Here is a 9,334-nt window from a genome sequence, read left to right as displayed (position 1 = left end):
TGTACTAAGCTCTTGGGAGAGTACAATGTAGCAGAGTTGGTAGACATGTTCCCTGCCCCCAAAGAACTTTCAGTCTAAAAGGGGAGGCAGACATTTAAGTAAATGACAGATATGTACATAAGTGATTTGTTTTGTTGTCTCTCTCCCCTTCTAGATTGTGAGCCCATTGTTGGATAGGGACCATCTCTATATGTTGCCGACTTGTACTTCCCAAGCGCTTAGTACAGTGCTCTGCACACAGTAAGCACTCAATAAATATGATTGAATGAGTGAATGTGGGACTGAGGGTGGGGTGAATAATGGGTACAAATCCACGTGCAAAGGTGATTCAGAGAGGAGAGGGAGTAGAGGAAATGAGGGCTTAGTCTGTGGAGACCTCTTGAAGGAGATGTAATTTTAATAAGGCTTTGAAGGTGTAGGATATCTGTAGCATATCTGCATTTTGTAACTGTAGGATATGAAGAAAGAGAGCATTCCAAGTCAGAGGCAGAATGTAGGAGAGAGGTTGGCCGGGAGATAGATGAGCTTGAGGTACAATCAGTCAGCCAATCAATGGTATTTATTGAATGCCTACTTATTGCAGAGCACTGTATGAAGAGCTTTGGAAAATACAACAGAATCAGCAGGTAAGTTCCCTGTCCACAATAATAATAATAATAATAATGATAGCATTTGTTAAGTGCTTACTATGTGGGAAGCACTGTTCTAAGCACTAGAGGGGGATACAAGGTGATCAGGTTGTCCCATGTGGGGCTCACAGGTTTCATCCCCATTTTACAGATGAGGGAATTGAGACCCAGAGAAGTTAAGTGCTTGCCCAAAGTCACACAGCTGACAATTGGCGGAGCCAGGATTTGAACCCATAACCTCTGACTCCCAAGCCCGTGCTCTTTCCACTGAGCCACACTGCTTTGGGAGCTTACATAATGAGCTTACAATCTAGATGGGGAGACATACATTAATATGAATAAATAAGTAATGTATCACATATAATTTAAAGATGTGTGCATAAAGGCTGTGGTGTTGGGGGTGGGGTGAAGTGTGTGGGCTGGGTCTTGATAGGAAATCAGAGAGGTAAGATAGTAGGGGCTAAGCTGATTGAGTTCCTTAAAACCAGTGGTGAGGAATCATTGATGCAGAGGTGGATGGGCAACCCCTGGAGCTGCCTCAGTGTACTGTCTTAGTGTGGACTCAGTTGTCTAGAGTCATGTGTTTGGAAAAATAATACGGAGACAAGTCAGGGAAAGGGCATATTTTTTCATTTAAAATGGGTACCCAAGCTCAGGTTGTAAGGTTGGAGGGCTGGTTACCCTGAGATGCTGTGGGTGAGGCACTGTCAAGAAACAGAGTTGAGCCATCATTCAGTGCTCAGTAGTATTTATTGAGTGCCTTGTGTGTACAGAACAATATGCTAAGCCCGTGGGAGAGTACTATAGAGGTAGGATAATAATAGTGGCCTCTCAGGGTCGCACCTGGAGAGTTTCCAGTACTCTACCAGTCTCGACTATGGGAGGGAGAGTCAAGCAGACGCATACCCATTCCATTCCTAGCTTGGGTAGTGGCAAGAAAGTGGAAAGCAATCAGCTGCAGGTTGCTCACCTGTGCTGGGCAACTCACCTGTGCTGGGCAACAGCAGCATAGGAGAGAGTCGAGGGCGGAAATTCAAGTTTATTGTGTGAAAGGAAACAGTGGTAAACTACTTGCATATTTTTAGCAGGAAACCTCTGTGGATATGCTACCAGAACGATTGCAGATGGAGGTGGGGCATTCTGGAAGAGATGTGTCCATGGCGTCGCTATGGGTCGGAGATGACTCGACGGCATGGTGGCATTTCTTGAATGCATACTATGTGCCAATCAATCAGTTAATCAATTCTTTGTATTTATTGTTTACTGCGTGCAGAGTACTGTTCTTAGCACTTGGAGATCTGTAATACAGTAAGTAGGTAGATATGGTCCCCGCCCACATGAAGCTTACAGAACAGTGGTGTACACAGACATTGAAACAAATTACAGATAGATATGTGCATAAATGCTGCAGGGGTGGGATGAAAATCAAAGTGCTTAAGGGGTATGGACCCAAGTGCATCGGTGACACAGAGGCCATGAAATACCATACCATAAAATACAAAAATACAAATACTATAAAAAAGGGAGGGGAAAGGAGAGAAGTATGAGAAGCAGCATGGCCTAGTGGAGAGAGCACAGGGAGTCAGAGGACCTGGGTTCTAATCCCACTTCTGCCACTTGTTTGTTCTGTGATTTGGGGCAAGTCACTTCACTTTTTTGTGCCTCAGTTACTTCATCTGTAAAATGAGGATTAAGACTCCGAGCCTTATGTTGGACAGGGGCTATGTCTAACCCATTATCTTAAACTACACCAGTGCCTGGAACATAGTATGTGCTTAACAAGTATTTTTTTTTTAAATAGGAAAATGCGGGCTTAGTCAGGGAAGCCTTCTTGGAGGAGATGTGATTTTCCGAAGGCCTTGATAATGGGGAGGGTGGTGGGCTGTCATATATGAAGGGGGAGGGAGTTCCAGGCCATAGCAAGGACATGGGCAAGGGGTCGGCAGTGAGATAGATGAGATAGAGGTATAGTGAGTAGTTTGGCATTAGAGGTCTGCAGTGTGTGGGCTGGGTTATACTGGAAATTAGTGAAGGGGAGAGCTGCCTGAATGCTATAAAGCTGATGATAAGGAGTTTCTGTTTGATTTGGAGGTGGACAGGTAACCACTGGACTGAACATATGTTTAAAGGTACAGATCCAAGGACACAGGTAACACAGAAGGGAGGGGGAGTAAGGGAACTGAGGGCTTAGTCAATCAATCAATGGTATTTATGTAGTGCTAATTATATGCGGAGCACTGTACTAAGCTTTTGGGACATGCAACAGAATTAGTGGACATGTTCCCTGCCAATAACTAGCTTACAGTCTAGAGGAAATCTAGTCGGGGAAGGCCTCTTTTTTTTTTAATGGTAGTTGTTAAGCGTAAGAGAAGCAGCATGACTCAGTGGAAAGAGCCCGGGCTTTGGAGTCAGAGGTCATGGGTTCGAATCCTGGATCTGCCAATTGTCAGCTGTGTGACTTTGGGCAAGTCACTTCACTTCTCTGGGCCTCAGTTACCTCATCTGTCAAATGGGGATTAAGACTGTGAGCCCCCCATGGGACAACCTGATCACCTTGTATCCTCCCCAGCACTTAGAACAGTGCTTTGCACATAGTAAGCGCTTAACAAATGCCATCATTATTATTATCCAGTGCTTAGAACAGTGCTTTGCACATAGTAAGCACTTAATAAATGCCATCATTATTATTATTAGTAATGGCTAGGGTAGATCCGAGATAATCAGATTGGACACAGTCCATGTCCCTTGTGGCACTCGGATACCCGGCTTAAAAATGAGATAACTGAGGCATGGAGAAGTTAAATGACTTACCCAAGTCATTCAGCAGACAAGTGGCAGAGCCAGGGTTAGAACCTAGATCCACTGAATCCCAGGCCCCTGCTCTTTCCACTATGCCACACCGCTTCTCCTTCTCTTTATTCATTCATTCATTCCATCATATTTATCGAGTGTGCTCTTGGGAGAGTATGATATAACATTAAAAAGACACGTTCCCTGCCCACAACAGGCTTACAGAGGAGATGTGATTTTAATAAGGTTTTGAAGGTATGGAGAGTAGTGGTCTGTCACGTATGAAAAAGGAGGGAATTTCAGGTCAGAGAGTTATAAATTAGATCGCGGTACAGTGAGTAGGTTGGCATTGGAGGAACAAAACATGCGGGCTGGGTTGTATGAGGAAATCAGTAACATAAAGTAGGAGAGGGATAGCTGGAAGTAATGAGTTTCTGTTTGATGTGGAGATGGACAGCCAATCACTGAGCCGACCACGTTCTTGAGAAGTGGGGGGACACATGGACGGAAGGTCTTTTTGAAAAAATGATCCAGGCAGCAGAGTGAAGTATGACTGGAGTGGGGAGAGGCAGGAGGCGGGGAGGTCAGCGAGTAGGCTGATGCAGTAATCAAGGAGAGATACAGTTAGTGCTTGGATCAACGTGATAGCAGTTTGGATAAAGAGGAGAGGGTGGATGGATGGGAAATGGAAGGATGGCTAGGAAGATAAATGCTTCAATAGTAGAGTCAATGGTTCATACTCTATCCTAATCCTCCTCGACCTCTCAGCTGCCTTCGACACTGTGGACCACCCCCTTCTCCTCAACATGCTATCCAACCTTGGCTTCACAGACTCCGTCCTCTCCTGGTTCTCCTCTTATCTCTCTGGTCATTCATTCTCAGTCTCTTTTGCAGGCTCCTCCTCCCCCTCCCATCCCCTTACTGTAGGGGTTCCTCAAGGTTCAGGTCTTGGTCCCCTTCTGTTCTTGATTTACACTCACTCCCTTGGTGACCTCATTCGCTCCCACGGCTTCAACTACGCTACGGCTTCATCTCTCCACTGATGACACCCAAATCTACGTCTCTGCCCCTGCTCTCTCTCCCTCCCTCCAGGCTCACATCTCCTCCTGCCTTCAGGACATCTCCATCTGGATGTCTGCCCTCCACCTAAAACTCAACATGTCCAAGACTGAACTCCTTGTTTTCCCTCCCAAACCCTGCACTCTCCCTGACTTTCCCATCACTGTTGATGGCACTACCACCCTTCCCGTCTCACAGGCCTGCAACCTTGGTGTCATCCTCGACTCCACTCTCTCGTTCACCCCTCACATCCAAGCCGTCACCAAAACCTGCCGGTCTCACCTCCGCAACATTGCCAAGATCCTCCCTTTCCTCTCCATCCAAACCGCTACCCTGCTCGTTCAAGCTCTCATCCCATCTCGTCTGGATTACTGTATCAGCCTCCTCTCTGATCTCCCATCCTCCTGTCTCTCCCCACTTCAATCCATACTTCACGCCGCTGCCCGGATTGCCTTTGTCCAGAAACGCTCTGGGCATGTTACTCCCCTCCTCAAAAATCTCCAGTGGCTACCAATCAACCTACGCATCAGGCAGAAACTTCTCACCCTCAGCTTCAAGGCTCTCCATCACCTCGCCCACTCCTACCTCACCTCCCTTATCTCCTTCTACAGCCCACCACGCACCCTCCGCTCCTCTGCTGCTAACCTGCTCACCGTGCCTCGTTCTCGCCTGTCCCGCCGTCGACCCCCGGCCCACGTCATCCCCCTGGCCTGAAATGCCCTCCCTCTGCCCATCCGCCAAGCTAGCTCTCTTCCTCCCTTCAAGGCCCTACTGAGAGCTCACCTCCTCCAGGAGGCCTTCCCAGACTGAGCCCCCTCCTTCCTCTCCCCCTCCTCCCCCTCCCCATCCCATCCACCTTACCTCCTTCCCTTCCCCACAACACCTGTATGTATGTATATATGTTTGTATGTATTTATTACTCTATTTATTTATTTATTTATTTTACTTGTACATATTTATTCTACTTATTTTATTTTGTTAATATGTTTTGTTTTGTTCTCTGTCTCCCCCTTCTAGACTGTGAGCCCACTGTTGGGTAGGGACCATCTCTATATGTTGTCAACTTGTACTTCCCAAGCGCTTAGTACAGTGCTCTGCACACAGTAAGCACTCAATAAATACGATTGAATGAATGAATGAATGGAGTACTGTAAGGTTCCAGGTGGCTGGGAATGTTCTCCTCTCAGACTATCCCCCAGGCTGGAACACCCTCCCTCCGCAAATTTGACAGACTGCTGTGTTCTACAACTTCATGATATCCTACAACCCTACCTCCTCCAACAAGCCCACCCCCATTAATTCTAAACCCCCAAAGAGGATTCAGTTCAATTCAATTCAATCATATTTACTGAGTGCTTACGGTGTGCAAAGCACTATACTAAGTGCTTGGGAGAGCACGATATAACACAGACACATTTCCTGCCCACAGTGAGCTCACACTCTAGAGGAGCATGTCTACCAATCATCTTCCTCACTTATTCCCCTATTGAAACCCATCCTGAGCACTTCTGTATACATCATTCAATTTTACCTTCATTGTTCTATTTGTAAATATGTTCATATATCTCTCCCCCCTTAGAATGTAAGCTCTTTGCAGATAAAGGAATGCACTGCTTCTTTGTTTTGTACTTTCCAGGTGCTTTGAACAGTGCATTGCACCTAGTAGATGCTTAAATAGCAGCAGTTAAGTTCTCTAGACTGCAAGCTCATTGTAGGGAGGGAACATGTCTGTCAGTGCTGTTCTATTGCACTCTTCCAAGTGCTTAGTACAGTGCTCTGCACACAGTAAGCACTCAATAAATACGATTGATTGATTGATTGATTAGTACTACTACTACTGCTACTACCAGGGTGGTTCCAAAGGGCTGAAGGGGTCAGCGGGATGGACAACTTGAAAAGTAGCAGCTGCTCTCACACCAACAATGCAGTTGGCTACATGGAGAGAGCCACATCTGTTTCGAATTGCGGACATTCAGCGATCAGGGTGGCGGAACGGATACAGTATCTTATAGCCTGGGAAATCCCTACCAGGAAGATGACTCCGTTTCCGAACATTTCACCTGCAGGTGGCAATGTGACCAGCTTTTAAATCTCCCAGTTAAAATGGAAAAAAAAATGAAACATTGACTGTCTCACCACTTTCCTCAATTTGGTTCAATCTTTCATGTTTCCCTTAGGTGGGGTCTGGTCTGCTTTTGCATGGGCCAGCAGTTGTCAGACCTGGAAAACTTGATAGCCTAGTGGAAGGAGCACAGGCTTGGGAGTCGGGAGGACTGTGTTCTGATCCCAGATCTGCCACTTTGATCAACCGGTACATGGTGTTTATTGAGCACATACTGTGTGTAGAACCCCAGACTAATCACTTGGGAGAGTACAATACAATAGAGTCGGTAGACATGATCCCATTTGCACCCTGACTCTGAGCAAGTCACTTAATTTCTCTGGGCCTCAGTTTCCTCATCTGTAAAAGGTTCTCCCTCCCTCTTAGACAGTGATCCCTGTATGGCCTGGGACCATAGCCTATCTAATTATTTTGTATCTGCCACAGTGTTTGGCCAAAGTAAGTGCTTAATAAATACCATCATTATTATTACTCCTCTCATCACCTCAAAAGCTCCAGCGGCTACCAATCAACCTACACATCAGGCAGAAACTCCTCACCCTTGGCTTCAAGGCTCTCCATCACCTCGCCCCCTCCTATCTCTCCTCCCTTCTCTCCTTCTGCAGCCCAGCCCGCACCCTCCGCTCCTCTGCCGCTAATCTCCTCACCGTGCCTCGTTCTTGCCTGTCCCGCCGTCGACCCCCGGCCCATGTCATCCCCCAGCCTGGAATGCCCTCCCTCCCCACATCCGCCAAGCTAGCTCTCTTCCTCCCTTCAAGGCCCTACTGAGAGCTCACCTTCTCCAGGAGGCCTTCCCAGACTGAGCCCCCTCCTTCCTCTCCCCCTCCTCCCCCCTCCATCCCCCCCGCCTTACCTCCTTCCCTTCCCCACAGCACCTGTATATATGTATATATGTTTGCACGTATTTATTACTCTATTTATTTATTTATTTTACTTGTACATATTTATTCTATTTATGTTATTCTGTTAATATGTTCTGTTTTGTTCTCTGTCTCCCCCTTCTAGACTGTGAGCCCACTGTTGGGTAGGGACCATCTCTATATGTTGCCAACTTGTACTTCCCAAGCGCTTAGTACAGTGCTCTGCACACAGTAAGCGCTTGATAAATATGATTGATTGATTGATTGATTGATTGATCACCCTCCCCTAACATATATGTCCCCCTTGGACCAATGAATCACAGTCCAAGGCCAAACTCTAATTTCAAAAGATGACTCCTTAGAGGCTATTTTGAAAATATCTCTCAATTAAAAACAGAGCCCCCATTCTCAATTAGAGAAACATTGGATTGGTTAGGAATGAATGGATTTGGCAGGCAGTAAAGTAGTTGGCTTTGCTGTCACTACCTTTTATCTACCCAGGTGCTTAGAACAGTGCTTGGCATATATAAGTGCTTGACAAATAGCATAATTGTCCAGCATTTAGAACAGTGCTTGGCACATAGTAATAATAATAATAATGGCAATTGTTAAGCGTAAGCGCTTGACAAATACCATCATTATTATAAATAAAAACCCCTTAGTAAGACAGAGCGTGCTGGCTGCACAGTGTTTCATTTGGGAGTTTTCTTTGGTTTCTGTTGTCTGGAAATTACCATGGCAACAGAAGCAACCACAACACAAACCCAGTGTGAGGGCTTGGCCACAGGAAGTAACCACTTCGAAATGTGCAGCCCTTAGTGTGCTGAGCAGTGGAGTAGTAATTGTAATATAATTCTTATAATGATAACAATAATAACTGTGGTATTTGCTAAGGGCCTTCTATGTACCAAGCACTGAGGTAGATGCAAGATCATCAGGTTGGACATAGTCCCTGTCTCTCACTGGGCTCACAGAATAAGCAGGAGGGAGAGCCAGTATTTAATCCCCATTTTACAGATGAGGAAACCGAGGCACGGAGACTTGAAGCGGCTTGCCCGAGGTCACACAGCAGGCAAGGGGCGGAGCTGGGATTAGAACCCAGGTCCTCTGATTTCCTGGCCCATTCTCTTTTCGCTAGGCCCAGTTGCTTCCCAAGCGTAAGAGCCTTCTGTTTGTAGAGCAGTGGATGCGGCGTGATGTGTCCAAGGAAGGCGGCTGTTCTCTGAGACCTCGGGGATGTGTCTGACCTTTGGAGCAGCTGCTGGAAGGGTGCGTTGGGGCGCCGCTCTCCGCTGTTACTGGGATCCAGGGACCTGATCTCCTTAGGCTCCATTTCCTTGCCAGTGCATCCAATTCCTCACGCTATTCTTTCCTCTTTCCTCTCCATCTCCTGAGCACTGCCCTGCTATTCTGCTCCCATCCCTCCCTTCCTTGAAATCTTCCATTGGTTACCCGTCTCCCTCTGCACCAAATAAAAACTTCTGAGCATTTTTTAATGGTATTTGTTGAGCATTTACTACGTGCCAGGCATTGTACTAAGCACTGGGGTAGATACAAGCTAATCGGGTTGGACATGGTCCATGTCCCACAGAAAGCTCACAGTCAATTAATCAATCAATCAATTAATTGTATTCATTGCGTGCTTACTAGGTGCAGAGCACTGTGCTAAATTCTTGGAAGAGTACAATACAACAGAATTAGCAGACACACTCCCTGTCCATAATGAGTTTACAGTCTATAGGGGTAGACTGACATTAATATGAATAAATAATAAATTTATAATATATAATATGGGTCAGAGATGGCATTAATATGAATAAATAAGCAATTTATAACATATAATTTAAAGATATGTGAATAAGTGCTTTGAGGTT

At 46.1% G+C, this 9,334-nt stretch overlaps 1 non-coding gene across 1 annotated transcript; it reads left to right on the top strand.

The window, feature by feature from the left end:
- The first annotated feature begins 1,454 nt into the window (after positions 1–1,454).
- Positions 1,455–1,592, top strand: LOC119920046. Its single transcript, XR_005447816.1, has one exon. It is a non-coding gene; the product is annotated as a small nucleolar RNA SNORA7 (small nucleolar RNA).
- Positions 1,593–9,334: the final 7,742 nt, after the last annotated feature.

This window comes from Tachyglossus aculeatus, chromosome X1 (assembly GCF_015852505.1).
Source record: "Tachyglossus aculeatus isolate mTacAcu1 chromosome X1, mTacAcu1.pri, whole genome shotgun sequence".
NCBI lineage: Eukaryota > Metazoa > Chordata > Mammalia > Monotremata > Tachyglossidae > Tachyglossus > Tachyglossus aculeatus.
Note: the sequence above shows the minus strand (reverse complement) of the source record. Positions and strands in the feature narration are given on the sequence as shown.